The sequence below is a fragment of the Pecten maximus genome, chromosome 3 (genome assembly GCF_902652985.1).
Source record: "Pecten maximus chromosome 3, xPecMax1.1, whole genome shotgun sequence".
NCBI classification, from domain to species: domain Eukaryota; kingdom Metazoa; phylum Mollusca; class Bivalvia; order Pectinida; family Pectinidae; genus Pecten; species Pecten maximus.
In genome coordinates this window covers 17,908,919-17,925,339 of record NC_047017.1, presented here as the reverse complement: position 1 = coordinate 17,925,339, position 16,421 = coordinate 17,908,919, and the positions used below count along the sequence as shown (strand labels likewise).

Genomic DNA, 16,421 nt, shown 5'->3' with positions numbered 1-16,421 from the left:
TTGTATGATTTGTTTCCCAATTGTTACTTGTAAAATAAACAAAGTTTAGCGTGTGCTTCTGAAACAATGTTTTTAAAAGGGTCATTTTGAGGCGAGTTTCCTTATAGTAGTTGGTGACTACCTTACTGAACAATATACGGGAGGCCTGTCACATACCATCCAGAACAGCTATGTTTAAAGTATCTTGCCCAAGGACACAATCAAGACAGCACAGACCGGCTGGTTTCTCAGCTTTCCGAGAAACACAAACTGTGTTGGGTAGTTCGAGTTGAACCATTCACCTCAGATCTTACAAGGCGGCACTCTCATCAACTGAGCTGTCACAGCACGTATACCACTGAAAGAACCATGATATGTTTATGTTTCTAAAGTAAATTATAATTATGATATCTGTTACAAATATTTTCTTTGTTGCAACTGAAAAAATGCTCATAGTAGCTTAAATTATGATTTCAATTTCACGATATTTTTTTTTTCAAAATGAATAATTAAAAATAAGAGTTCTAATTACTGGGAATTCCGCAGAAATGACTCGTTCGGTGTGTAATGACTATAGTCTATAGCTGACGGGGCATTTCACTTCCTGCTGCTTCTTAACTATGTGTTTTATTACATGCAGGCTTTTGTATGAAACATAAATATTTTGAAGCAGGTTAATGTGAACTGTTAAGCAATATGCACATCCTGGTGCTTACAATTTTATTGTCTGGGTAAGTGTATACCTTACACCTGACATCCCTCGACCCACACTCACAGGTACGTTCGTTTATCTCTATATGTTTACGGCTGATTTCAAGTGTTTCCATATAGCTATTACACTAGTGACATATTGCCTTCCTGTGATCAAACACTCCAACTTAATTAGATTTCTTGTTTTCCTTAATTGTTTTGTTAGATAATCAGTGTTGCCAGATTTATAGGAATCTACGAGCTGACATCGCTATGTTAGTCTCTTGTGTGAAAGTGAAACAGTCCTAACTTCACCATAGTCAGTTAAACTAGTCTGAATTTGTTTTTAATTTACAGTCAATTTAGAGTCCCTTCTGGAGAAGAGATTTCAACCTCATTTATCATGGTGCATCTCTGGACCAAATAATATCAATGTCTTTCATATGAAAGTAAATCCATGGCCTCCACAAATCAGAGGGGTGTTGGGGCCCAATGAGGAATAGAGTTGGACAAAGGTGGGTGGAGAGGACGTTACATTAATTTCTGAGTTCAGGAGGAGTAATTTTGAACCATATTTAGAATGAAATGATAAAAGGAACTTAAATGTTGTATATTCCATTATAAGATTATAATAGGAATGGCTCTGCATGTTATATACTATGGATAAACAAAACTAAACAAGTTACTTCTCTGATTCTATTTAGGCCTAGCACATGTAATCAAAATTTGAGCAAATTGTCATCATATATGACACGTTCCTATTTCTGAAGGTGATTTGAAATCCAAAATGGCCATCTCAGTCTATGATTGGTGTCAAAGACATTTTTGCACCAAGCCAATTTTAACAAATGCTTATTTAAAAAAAAAATAATTCAAAGAAAAAGAAGCAACTTTATTAATTGCCTCCAGAATATATAGATTATTAAGCCTTGTAGTTTTAGTGTCTTAGATATATTTTGATCTAAGCCAAGTGGTTAAGGTGTCATGACACTTTATCACTAGCCCTCCACCTCTGGGTTGCGAGTTTGAAACCCGTGCGGGGCAGTTGCCTGGTATTGACCGTAGGCCTGTGGTTTATCTCCTGGTATTCGGCTTTCCTCCACCTCCAATATTTGGCACATCTTTAAATGACCCTGGCTGTTAATAGGACGTTAAAATAAACCAAACTAGATCCTAAGATTCAAACAAGGGGAGATAAGAACTAAGCTGGTCAATTCTTTACAAAAACTAGGGGCTTGTAGCCAGTCTAAGTTTTCCTTAGATCCTTATATCAAAATCACAGATGCCTTAAAGCTATCGGGTACAGATGTTTTATCCTCTCCCTGCAGGCATTGAAACAAAAACACAGATACTCCAATTTGTGTAAATTGAGATTTTGTCTCCCGTGATTAATTGAGTATATCAAAAGATGCCAGAAATCTAGTTCAGGATTGTATTGTTTTTATTTAAAAATAAATAAAAAACATATATTTCTAGATTCAAATATAGCTTGCAGATGGATGACCTATTTTGTTAGGAGGATGCTTGTTAATAAATAGCTGATACACACTGAACACTTTATTAACCTACCCAGCGGTATAACGAGGATTTTATCTCTGGGCACGATTCATACTGATTTTGAAATAAAGTTTCTTTGAATTTTCATATTTTGTTTAGATTTCATTATTTTTTTTATCTTAACATCCTATTTAATCGAGTATTAGATTTAATTTGAGTGTGTTTTTCTGCGTTGGTTTGAATAATCAGAAGGTTTTATAAAGAAAAACTGTGTTTTCATATTTTGAAATACATGTAACAGGTTTACCACTGGGAGCAGTGGGCTGTGCATCCAATTGATAATGTTAGTATATATTATATATATGGATATAATTTAATCATTTGGCGAACAGAAATACTATGTTTAGCATCTCACCTTAAATATAGTCCCAACTAGACATGAATTGCCTGTCCCTCAGGCGAAATGACGTATGGTTATAGATAATTTGAGTCATGATCTGTAAGGGAATATAAGTAATAGCTACTGTAGTATATAATTGTCTCTCCTTAATGAAAATATTATAGCTTGATATAAGTACTATATACCAATGTAAGAAGAATTCTACAATTTACTTGATATATACTATATGTTTCAGACAATAAGCCAGTACTTGGTAATAAGCCCATCCTATTTTATGTTACAGCTCAGTAATAAGCCTAACAAAAGCTATTTAAATCAGCTGCAATAAGCTGATGTTTACTGCTTTGATTCAAAGCTTATTTGTTTCCCCCTGCCCTTTTTACAGGATAAAAAATGACTCCCAAAAATATCTCAATGTCTATATACTTATCATATAGCCCCTGGATATATCTTACTCATTGGTATACTGTTATGGTTACCAGTAGATAAATTCTTTTTAATGTTTAAGGTGATTAAAAATGTAAGTGTTGAGGACACTTATAAATCTTTAAATGTTGAAATCAGTGAAAATGAAAGAAACAGGAATACCCTGAAGAAATTTGTAATTTAAAACTGATGTAAAACATTTCCACATGAGGTGGAGTTGTATAGATTTGCTGGTGGCCATGTAAAAAGAAGCATTGCGTCACACTTGGATTAGAGAGCTGGAGGGCTTTCTCTGTCCACCGCATAACAATTAATTACCACTCAGATACGTTCTCTCGACAGTAGCACTAACAAACAGCTACAAAACACCGCTTTATTGTCTGCTCGGCCTTATATATAGCAATACTGATAATGTTTTTTGTGGAATTAGTCGTGGATTCTGTCACTGGCTTCTGTCTTCATGGGTAACAAACAGGTACGTATCAGAAAACTGACCCTGATCAGATGCTGAATTTATTGTACGAGCATGTTGTTATGTATTGCTATTTTATCAGGGTAGTTCATTCACCACTGAAAGACGGCATCACTATAGTGCTAATGAATATATCTCAGATAATACACTGTATTCTACTCCTCGATATTTTGTTATACATTAGTAATATGACCGTGGTTTTGTACAGTTAAGTAATGAATTTATCCAGATAACGATATTACATGTATTGCTCTGCATAATGAGTATCTAGATCGAGCCTCAAACAGCAATCTGTACGTATATGTTGGACGTGCCAGCTAGTAAAAGGAATATCTCTATTGTATGTTTAATGCATGTAATGCACAAGATTTCTCATTATGGTCCTAAATTTTCAGAACGAACACAAAACAATTGATTATTAAGATTCTGTCGGTTTCATTTGAGAGTATGGTTTGGGTAGAATATGTAGCCACATGGTGGCCATGTGGCCCCTTCACTACAGGCCTGGCTCCTTGTAAAGCCAGCTGGAGTTAAAACCAATCGCTTCTCTTTCAGACATAGAGCCCTGGTATGAGAATGGTGTGTATGATTCCACTAATATAGGTAGTTGTCACTCCAGGAGAATTTCTCAGGTCTAGGATAGCTACAAGGTTTCTTGGATGGGAGTCTCTTCACTGCATTTCCATACACTATCATAGGTGTAAAAATCTGATATCATTTAAACTTCTCTCTTCCTCTTCTATTTGGAATTTGTAGAATGAAGAAAGGTGTTCTTTCCTTCTCTAGGTACATGTATCACAAAATCAATTCTCTGAAATTATGAAAAAGATAGCAATTTTTTACAGGGCTTTTTCTGATGGCTTTCTCAGACCGAAACTATTCACAAAAAAAACCCCTATTCACAATTGAAATAATTTCATATATTGAAGCGAAATTCCTCAAATTTGTAGTTTAATCTTTAAGATTTTATTTCCAATTCACCAATTTCCTTCCCAAAATGAAATGAAATAGGCCCAATATCCCCAACAAATGAAAAAATCCTGATATATATGACACACTGTCTGTGTTTGATATGTAGGACCTGATTTACTATCTAAACTCTGATGAAAAAATATGGATTCTCAGATTTATAGTACATTTTCTTTAGTATCATATGTTTCAGTTGAAAAATGTTATTATTTTTTTTATCAGAATTGATGTTTTTGACATAATTTACATATCTTTTTTTCATTTTCTGGAAAGTGAATACATGGAATATATATTTCTGCCATATTCGATTTCCTTTTCCACTTTGAAGATTTATCACATTTGTTCTAGCTTCTACAGCTAATGAAGACAAAGACTAGATAATTGGATTTTGGTAAAAACTAACTTTTTTAAGAAATTCTGAAAATTGGTCTTGTAAGATTAAAATACTACATTTTCCGTCATTTCTAAATTAATATTTCCTATCAGCTTAACCTACAAATAAAAAACATTAAGGGTTAAGAACATTTTGGGGTTTTTTTCAGACATTGTTTATGGATATATTGTCTATCTTTGTGTATGGATCAATGTGTGGAGGTTTGTAAACATGTTTGCCATATTAATGTGTGCTTTGACCATTGTACGTGGGGTTTTTACATTAGAAATAAATGGAACTGTACATGTTGTGATTCTCAGTATGGAGACATATCACCAGGGTCGGATATATATACACAGACATGTAACCTACAGGCCTTTATGCTGAAAATACATTGTGATCGAATGGGAAAGTTCACTACGATTATTGGTCTGTACATCAGTGTTATGTATCGGCATTACAGCTCCATGATAGGTATTACAGCATGGGGAGTGATTACGTCACTGTGGACCCACCAGTTTGTTTTCTCAGAAGAAGCTTTTTAATCAATACATCTGTCTATATCTAGGTCGCTCTTAGCGTTGCCTTGCTCCATATTCTGGTACTTTTTTCTTCTCCAAAATTAGCAATTGTATGAATTTTACTGTACAGAAAGTAAGGTACTTCATTGACTTGGTTCAACCTATGATAGAGATTACACTCCAGACCTGATAGCCTCAAATGGTGATTAATAATAGAGGAGGATGTAATCACTTATGGCAGATGATTAGATGTTAGGCAATTACTGATAGTCACCTGTATACATGTTGTACTGAGTGGATAGCTGTACACTGTCTGGCCTGGTTAAGGGGGTATGTGTAGTCTTAGTTTGGTCTGATGTTGGAGGATATCTGTAGTTTTCTCAGGTCTGGTGTTGAGGGGTATCTGTAGTCTTACTCTGGTCTGGTGTTGGGGATATCTGTAGTCTTAGTTTGGTCTGATGTTGGAGGATATCTGTAGTTTTCTCAGGTCTTGTGTTAGGGATATCTGTAGTCTTACTCTGGTCTGGTGTTGAGGGATATCTGTAGTCTTACTCTGGTCTGGTGTTGAGGGATATCTGTAGTCTTACTCTGCTCTGGTGTTGAGGGATATCTGTAGTCTTACTCTGCTCTGGTGTTGAGGGATATCTGTAGCCTTACTTTGGTCTGGTGTTGGGGGGATATCTGTAGTTTTACTCTGGTCTGGTGTTGGGGATACCTGTGGTCTTATTTTGTTCTGGTGTTGGGGATATCTGTAGTTTTCTCAGGTCTTGTGTTGGGGATATCTGTAGTCTTACTCTGGTCTGGTGTTGGGGATATCTGTAGTTTTCTCAGGTCTTGTGTTAGGGATATCTGTTGTCTTACTCTGGTCTGGTGTTGAGGGATATCTGTAGTCTTACTCTGGTCTGGTATTGGGGGATATCTGTAGTCTTACTCTGGTCTGGTGTTGGGGATATCTGTAGTCTTATTTAGGTCTTGTGTTAGGGATATCTGTAGTCTTAGTTTGGTCTGGTGTTAGGGGATATCTGTAGTCTTACTCTGGTCTGGTGTTAGGGGATATCTGTAGTCTTACTCTGGTCTGGTGTTGTGGATATCTGTAGTCTTACTCTGGTCTGGTGTTTGGGATATCTGTAGTCTTACTCTGGTTTGGTCTGGTGTTGTGGATATCTGTAGTCTTACTCTGGTCTGGTGTTGGGGATATCTGTAGTCTTACTCTGGTCTGATGTTGGGGATATCTGTAGTCTTACTCTGGTCTGGTGTTGGAAATATCTGTAGTCTTACTCTGGTCTGGTATTGGGGGATATCTGTAGTCTTACACACTGTCAGATGTTGAGGGATATATGAAGTCTTACTCTGGTCTGGTGTTGGAGGTTATCTGCAGTCTTACTCTGGTCTGGTGTTGGGGATATCTGTAGTCTAACTCTGGTCTGGTGTTGGGGGATATCAGTCTTACACATGTCTGATGTTGGGGGATATCTGTAGTCTTACTCAGGTCTGATGTTGAGGATATCTGTAGTCTTACTCTGGTCTGGTGTTAGAGATATCTGTAGTTTTACTCTGGTCTGGTGTTGGGGATATCTTTAGTCTTACTCTGGTCTGGTGTTGAGGGATATCTGTAGTCTTATTTATGTCTGGTGTTGGGGGATATCTGTAGTCCTATTTATGTCTGGTGTTGGGGTATATCTGTAGTCTTACTCTGGTCTGGTGTTTGGGATATCTGTAGTCTTACTCTGGTCTGGTGCTGGGGGATATCTAGTCTTACTCTGGTCTGATGTTGGGGGATATCTGTAGTCTTACTCTGGTCTGGTGTTGGGAGATATCTGTAGTCTCATTCTGGTCTGGTGTTGGGGATATCTGTAGTCTTACTCTGGTCTGGTGTTGGGGGATATCTGTAGTCCTACTCTGGTCTGGTGTTGAGGGATATCTAGCCTTACTGTGGTCTGGTGTTGGGGGATATCTGTAGTCTTACTCTGGTCTGGTGTTCGGGATATCTGTAGTCTTATACATGTCTGGTGTTGAGGTATATCTGTAGTCTTATATTGGATTGATGTTGGGGATATCTGTAGCCTTACTTTGGTCTGGTGTTGGGGATATATGTAGTCTTACTCTGGTCTGGTATTGGGGGATATCTGTAGTCTTACTCTGGTCTGGTGTTGTGGATATCTGTAGTCTTACTCTGGTCTGGTGTTGTGGGATATCTGTAGTCTTACTCTGGTCTGGTGTTGTGGAATATCTGTAGTCTTATTCAGGTCTTTTGTGTGGGATAACTGTAGTCTTAACTTTGTCTTGTATTAGGGATATCTGTAGTCTTCATCTTGTCTGGTGTTGTGGGATATCTGTAGTTTTACTCTGGTCTGGTGTTGGGGATATCTGTAGTCTTACTCTGGTCTGGTGTTGGGGATATCTGTAGTCTTACTCTGGTCTGGTGTTGGGGGATATCTGTAGTCTTAACCTTGTCTTGTGTTAGAGATATCTGTAATCTTAACCTTGTCTGGTGTTAGGGATATCTGTAGTCTTAACCTTGTCTTGTGTTAGAGATATCTGTAGTCTTATTCTTCCTCCATGGAAGTATGTCATTTCATGTCCATTTATATTTGACTATTTCGTCTTGTTATCTCTTTCCTTCATCTTGGTCAAATAAAATACGTATACTCTGCTGTGAGATGTTACTGTCTGTTCATCATATTAAGGGTTTCTATAGATATGTGTATATATGAGTCTATGTTAATTATATCGTGCATAGTGACTTTATTTTCAAGAGTTGCGCCTGAGTCTGCAGCAGTTGCGGTCAGTGCCGAGTCTCACCTCCAGTCCCAGAGCAAATCCTGGCGCAGATTTAGGGGAGACAACTACCCAGCCGTATGGTATATACTGACACGGGTGACTGGTGACACATTGAGCACACTTTCTGTAGTATTCTTGGGAGATTTTTCGGGTTTTGTTGTCATGATGATAAATTAATGGCTCATTGCACCAGGTGGTGGTTCTCAAAATCCACTTCTGTTGACATGTTTGTTGTTTTTGTTTGTGAAGTAACAGATTTTTAATCATTGTTTAGTTTGAAGTGTGCACATAGTTGTGGTATATACCGCAGCAATACAGGGGGAGATGGTTTTGTGAGTCTTCGTTGGTGTTAACTACTGTATACGTTTTAACAGGGGACTTGCTGTGTTACATATATATGTGATATGCCTATGGCCAGTGAGCTGTCTGCTCTCCTTCCTGTCTGTGTATTACTATTTTCTGTCCAATACTGAATCGCTGGACAATTTGGTTAGGTTGACATTGAAAAAAACGGACAAAATTATGCTGTAACAACATGAAAGATCTAAAAAGACTAATGTTCTTTATGCAGTTCAGATCACTTTCTCTCATTTAACAGAATTTTACTAAATTTTGAATAATAATGGCATGCATCATGTAGTTTATGTAATGAAAATCTACAATATCATAGAAAAGATTAATGAAAAATTCCCATGGAAAGAATAATAGAAAAATTCAAAAGGAATGACAGTGAAAAATACTCTTGGAGAGGAAGTTGAAAAGTTAAGTACACTTGAAAAGACTAATGAAAAATTTCCCTGCTGCTCAGGGGCTTGTGCACCTCTTTGGCCTCTTATTATAGGGACTGAATAGAAAGCATGCACTCTCCAATTTTACACTTTGCTGGTCATTTATACATTTTTTTTTTCAATGAAACTTGGTAGAATTTGTTCACATTAACTGTAGTTGTAGCTTCTTCAGCAGAAATTTTATTCAAAGATATTGTTCTTACTTTTTCCCCATATTTTATGCATTTGGTACAAGAGTTCTGCCCTGCAGTACTCAATTTGTGGTAAACTCTTTCATGAGTCCCTACTAGTACCAACCTCCATGAAACACCACCGATTCCAATTTTCCATGTTTAACACCTTGATGTAAAACATACACATGCTCTAGTAGGTTGATATTGGTCTGTGGTATCAGAAGTAGATCGTTTTGGTGTTTAGTCTGACATATTTATAGATTTCCGGTCAACAGCCTGCAGACATTAGAGAATGGATCTGTTATATTATTTGATAAATTGATTAGGAGATCAAAATACACCTGAAAAATCATTACAGCTAGGCCTAGAACATCCTGGTCAGCCGGCTTGGGAACTGACCAGTCGGCCCAGAGCCAAGTAAACAAAAGTGATTGCCCTTGTCAGTCAACAATTGACCGAAGACTTGTTAATAGTGGAAACAAAAATAAAGAGCCGTCCAGACAAAAGCTTTCAGACTTATAGCCAATTCCCTGTGCTGTCTGTTTTATTTGTTGGCCATCAGATTCAAAGTATGTTATAACAGTTAACATCATCGTGATCAGCAGCTTTGATTGAATCTGGAGGAGGAAATATATATCCAAGTAATAAACCTATGCCAAGTCCAATTGATATAAGTGTATTTTAAATATTCTCGGTTTTATAGCAAAAAAATATAACTATGGTTATCAATTTTTATGGTTTTACTATGTCTAGGGCAACTGTGTAAAACTGGCATAAAATGAGATCCGTGAATGAACTGTCAATTCCTTTGGTATAATTGTCTCCCATGATGAAAACGGAAGCAAGACCTTTACCTTTCCATCAGCATTGGCTTAGGTGTTGGCATCCACGCCAACGTTGAAATTACTTTTAGCCAAGTGTCATCTGAAAGTATTATATTTAAGTACTTATTGAAACCAAAGGTTAATATATGTGTAGGTGCAAAATAGAGGATGAACAAAAAAAATGACAAAAAAGAGATCCAGATTACTGTGATTCAATTTTCAGACAAAAACATATAAAACCTGAAATTTTGTACAACATTTTAAAAAAATGGTCACTTTGATATATAATTGGGGTATTTAGTTGATTCATTTGTTTTCTAAATTTTCACTTGTTTTGGAATTTTTTAGAGATATTTTTTTTTTAACCATGCAATAGATATAAGCATAAAGACAGTATATATATAAGGGCATATCCTAAGGGAGATAAATCTTGTTAATAGGGAGAGGTACATGTACCTGAAAAAATGTTGCAGACCAAGAATTTTCAAATGCCAGAAGGCCATGATTTACATGGGAACTGACCAGTCGGCTCAGAGCCAAGTAAACAAACATGATTCATCTGGTAACAACAAATAGTGCTTTGTGCTTCTTGATCTGATCTCATATCATTTGAAATTAATAGTTCAGTTTTGTTTATCAAATAGTTTTTACTGTCAGTGTCTGATAAATGCTATATGCATTTAGCCCTTATGCAGGTAACACTGTCTCTTGTTACCAAGTCATGATTTCCTATAGCTGAAGGGGAAATTTATATATAGAATTTAAACTACAAATAAAATCTTTGCTGCCCTTCAACATTCTGATAGCCTCTGAGAAGGTTTAATGGGGGAAAACAAATATATACACATGATTGGTTGATTTCTTATTTATTAAGGAAATGCTGATTTAGGCATATGTGGTTGACCTTGGATGTCCTTGAGCATATCTAAAAGGAAATATTTCTTTCTTGATAATCTTTGTTACTTTAGATATCAATGACCTTGAATGTCTTTGAACATTGATTTGTCATCTTTTCAAGGTGAAAAGCAGCTCAGTTTATCTAATCAGAGATTTTAAGGTGTGAAGATGACCTTATTAACCTTTCCAGTCTATGAGTTGAAAAATTCCCCCAAAAAATCTTGAGATTTATCAAGAATTTTGTATTTGTTTCAGCTTTTTTAGATAAGAAAATGTTCTGTTCTTTTATCTATAAACTCAACAGATTAATTGCCCTGTCAATTCGGCATCATCAGCCTTAATGGTTGAAAACGACTCATATATCAAACTTGATATTGTGTCTGCAGTAAATGTCGATCTGACGAGCTTACAACATCAATCAAAAGTATAAATCAACCATTCTGTGTTGGACAGCTTTCAGATGCAGTAGCTTTAGATTCTGCATCACTATGACAATTTGAATACATGTTGTTACTAGCAACAGAATGAAATATATCTTTAAATATGCCTACGATATTCCAGTGCATTAGATACTAGGGCTGAACTAAGATAATAAGTTGATTTTTCAAATCTTTATTCAAAATAGAGCTCAAAATGTTTTGGAATTTAAAAAAAATAATTTTGTATATAAAATGTTGTACAAGATGGAAAGTTGTTGAAGGATTGAGGTACGTTTCTATTTCTGAAATGTATATGTGGTAAAACACTAAGATGAACAGGCTTGAGACAAAAAAATATTTCTGCTTATTATGAAAAAAATCAAAATCCTGAATTTGGATCAACCTTAGATTTTTTAAAGCCATATAAGGAATTTCAGATGTAAACTTTCTCCTCATGGTCCCATGGGATTCATTATAGACAAGTTTTACTGTGTATAACTTTATGATTGAATCTAGATAGACCTAACAGTTGTGTAATACTTCTGTCTGAGATAGATCTACAAAGCATAAGTCATTGGTGGAGACAGCACATGCTTCTCTATGATGAGAGATCTAGGAAGTGACAAAAAGAAACCGTTTCCCAGGCATTGTCTTGTGCTGCATTATAATAAACTATTGTCTCAGTCAGTGATGGGATATATAAGCTGACCATTAAAGCTGACCTTTGTGAACTTATTGGCTCATCAGTATACATGTGACATGACACCACTGTCACTTCTACTGTATCCAGGGGCCAGGGTCTCGCCCCCAGTATCGCCTGTCAATCTGTCCAATAAATACATTGCTGTATGTGGCAAACAAATTGTCGGCTCTCTGGCCAGATCTTATGCCACAGGGAGTCAGAAAAGTCAAGCTATCTGCATAAAAACAAGAGATTAGTCTGGTTGTGTGTGCCCAGCCTGTGTACATCAGTGTTTCCTCATGATTGGGTTTATACCATTTGGTTTCCTTTTATGACACTGTATTGTAATAAGTGGTCTGAGACAGACAACAGTTAACCTTGGATGAACGAGAACGCTGTCCCTGTTACCCTTCTGGATCAGGATTGTGGTCAAGTTGTTCGTTGTATGGAGGTATTCACTATACAAAGGTATTCAGATTACAGAGGTTATTCATTTTACAAATGTTATAGTTCTCTTTACAGAGGTTATAATTCACTATACAAAGATAGTCAGGTTACAAAGGTTATTCATTTTACAAATGTTATTATTTTCATTACAGAGGTTATAATTCACTATACAGAGGTATGCTTTGAAATTAAGTAGTCACTATACAGAGGTATTCACAATACTGAGGAATTCACTTTACAGAGATATTCACAATACTGAGGAATTCACTATACAGAGATATTCACAATACTGAGGAATTCACTATACAGAGATATTCACAATACTGAGGAATTCACTATACAGAGATATTCACAATACTGAGGAATTCACTATACAGAGGTATTCACAATACTGAGGAAATCACTATACAAAGATATTAACTGTTATAAGGAATTAATTATACAAAGGTATGCATTATAAGGATTTATTCACTAAGTAGACATGCTCCCTATAAAGAGAAATTTACTACATGGAGGATCGAGGTGGTCATTATGCAGAGTTCACTATACAGAGGTGTTCACTATATACAGAAATTCACCATTCACTAAACATGTGTTCACATCCATGGTGGTATTTGTGTGTATATCTGTGGTAAGGTGATTCTAATCTGATACAGTTCAAGGTGAATATGGTTTATATAAAACTTTTAAGATATGTTTACAATAGACAGGTGATTACTTAACATAGGTGTTCACTTTACACAGGTATTGCAAGATGTAAAGTAGATAGGGGGTGGAGAACCATTGTAGATATGCTTACTATAGACAGATGTCCACTTTAGATAGGTGTTCACTTTACACAGGTATTGCAAGATGTAAAGTAGATATGGGGGAGAACCATTGTAGATATGCTTACTATAGACAGATGTCCACTTTAGATAGGTGTTCACTTTACACAGGTATTGCAAGATGTAAAGTAGATATGGGGGAGAACCATTGTAGATATGCTTACTATAGACAGATGTCCACTTTAGATAGGTGTTCACTTTACACAGGTATTACAAGATGTTATGTTTATTATAGACATATGTCCACTTAAGATAGGTGTTCACTTTACACAGGTATCCACTTTACACAGGTATGGCAAAGTGTGAAATGTATATGGGGGAGACTCATTGTAGATAGGTTTACTATAGACAGATGTCCACTTTAGATAGGTGTTCACTTTACACAGGTATCCACTTTACACAGGTATGGCAAAGTGTGAAATGTATATGGGGGAGACTCATTGTAGATAGGTTTACTATAGACAGATGTTCCCTTTAGATAGGTGTTCACTTTACACAGATATAAATATTATTGCAAGATGTAAAGTAGATAGGGGATAGGCATTGTAGACATGCTTACTGTAGACATATGCCACTTAAGATAGGTGTTCACTTTAAACAGGCATCCACTTTACACAGGTATGGCAAAGTTTGAAGTAAATAAGGTATAGAACATTTATTTCTAGAAAGGTTAACTATACGGAGATATATCACTTGTACCTAGCATTACTGTAAAGAAATTTTACCACAAACATGTACCAACATCTGTTAATATTCATACAAACAAGAGGAAAACCATTGTTTGATTTATAAGATCTGATTAGTGGATTATCAAAATTGTTAAAATGGAGAGGAAAACAAATAGAAATTGATGGAATAACACAAAGTGCTGCTTCCTATGATGGAGTAAAATCTGTTTTCATCCTCATACTTGAAATAGCTGTAATAAATGACAAATTATCTTAATACACATCACATAATCAATTATGTTCTACTTTTAGACACAAGCAGCCTGTGTAAAGCCCGCTGCCACTCCACCTTCCAGTCAGTCTAAAGATAACTCTGGAGTGTGGTCATAGACCAAACCGATCTTGAATCTTACACTATTAATAGTTCTCATAGAGGCATTACACTATACAAAAAGCGGGCAAATTTGTTTTTATAATTGAAAAATATTTGAACTGCATAGAACAAGTACAACTCTGTTTGATGGTTTCGGTGAGAATGGTTTCTGTGTTTCCACACCAAACTTCTCCAATGTCGACTTTATTGACCTACAGCATTAGCCTGTCTGTATTTAAGTCTGGCACGTAAAACACCCATACCCTACAATGTAGAGAGTGGAGCTTTGGTTTCACATGGTCAATACTTTTTTTTTCTGTTGAAGAACAAATCAACAGGACCTGCTTTTACAGTATCATAGAGATGTAAAAACTGCACTGTATGATACCTGTCAATGACATCTGTTTTCAGCTTTTGTAGTCACTGATGTTTTATTGAAAATACAAATAACACTGATAAAAATTGAACTTTTTTTTTAAAGAACCCAAAATTAATAAACTGAAAAATATATTATATTTTTTTAACAAATAGAATAAAAAATAGAAAAGGGTTAAAAATAAGTAAATAAATGAATAAATAAAACTGTATAGAAATATTATATGTAGTTATAAGTCAAGATGTATTCTGTGATAAATGCTAATCTCTTTGAAATAAGTGATATTCGTTTACCTGGAATATATCAGTTTCACTCTATAAACAGTAAGTCTGAATGAGTATATATTATGATAACTGAATTCAGTGAATCATATCTTGTAAAACCCAGGCCCATTTGACCTTTTGTTCCTGAAATGTTATCTAAGAGGCACTGCATGTTTTTAGCATGTAGCATTACAATTTCCAATGCACACAGGATACCATTTTACATGTAGTGAACAACTACAGCCTTCGAAAATTAAAAAAAATATCTTGTCATGTAGATCAATAAGCATAAAATTATCCTCAAAAGTACCAGTGATATATGTCTGGTAGAGTATTGGAATGTAAGCCTGTTGTGTGATACATCAGACTCGGTATAAGTATGATGTGGACACACCCTGTAGAATCCGATTGTACTTACAGTATAATAGAGTTGTCACACACAATGCACACCTGTGTCTTGGATATTTGTCAACGTATGTACAGGTGTTCTTTAATTAAAATTCTATTTCAATTTCACAGCATCACTGTTGCAATCATTCTTAATCAAACTGTTTTTTAAATTTTTAATGTAGGCAACAATTTGGAATTCACATTTAGCATATAGGACCCCAGAGATGTATAATTAGGATTTTATTTGTGTATTCAAGCAATAAGGACTCATTAATGACCTGTATGGGGTCTTAAATAGGCAATTTGTCTCCTCTGTTTAATCGTATATATAGTCCTTGATATCTTTACAGCTGCCAATAACCATTTGATTATCAGTGAGTATATATGTAAAGCCCATCACACTCGCCTTTGGCTAACAACATGTACATATACTTACCTCTATATGTCGGGTGTTTAACAATACTTACTCCCTCATTGACTTTATTAAGGGTGTAAATTTCGTTATCTTTAATCTATGATAGAATAGCAATTTGAATCTCATTGAATTTGAGATTGACTTGATGCCAGTCTGACAACAGTATATAGAGTGGCTATGTGTAATCTGGGCAGGCCCAGCAGGTGGAGGGAAGTATGTATTTAGACATTGCCCGTTTCCAGTCACAAGTCTGCTGTTTGTTGAATTCACATAATAGCAATTTGGTTTGAAGGACCTGCAATGGATTTTTTTTTGTGTTTACCTTTAAATTTGTGGAATGGGTGATTTGGATGTTGTTTTCTGGACGATTTTAGCCCAGCACCCTAGGTTTAACATTGGCACATCAGAGGAGTGTACAATAAGGAAACGCAGGGCTAAAAATCAATGGAGACTGGGAACAAGATGTGACATTGAGCTAGTGGTGTATATGGCCATTTAAGTCACTGTTCTACCTACTTTTGGAGAGAGCTGGTGTCATAAACATAGAACCACATAAAGATTAAGCTATTGAAATACAGAGAACTTCCTCTATAAATACTCTGTAGCCACGCAAAGCAAACACACACATTGATTTCATTGGATACTATCCATAAACAAAGTGGGGCTTTAAAGCATATAACTCCAGTGTTTCTTTACAGGAAGTCACCTGAAGTCCATCTGTTACTGCCAAGGTACTGGATCTGCAGGATATTGTCATAGCTCGGGTCAATT

The 16,421-nt window shown here is 35.8% G+C and overlaps 1 protein-coding gene across 3 annotated transcripts in view; it reads left to right on the top strand.

Annotated features, from left to right (window-relative positions):
* Window positions 1-16,421, top strand: part of LOC117323419 — a 95,552-nt gene that overhangs the window by 58,502 nt on the left and 20,629 nt on the right. The window lies entirely within an intron of this gene.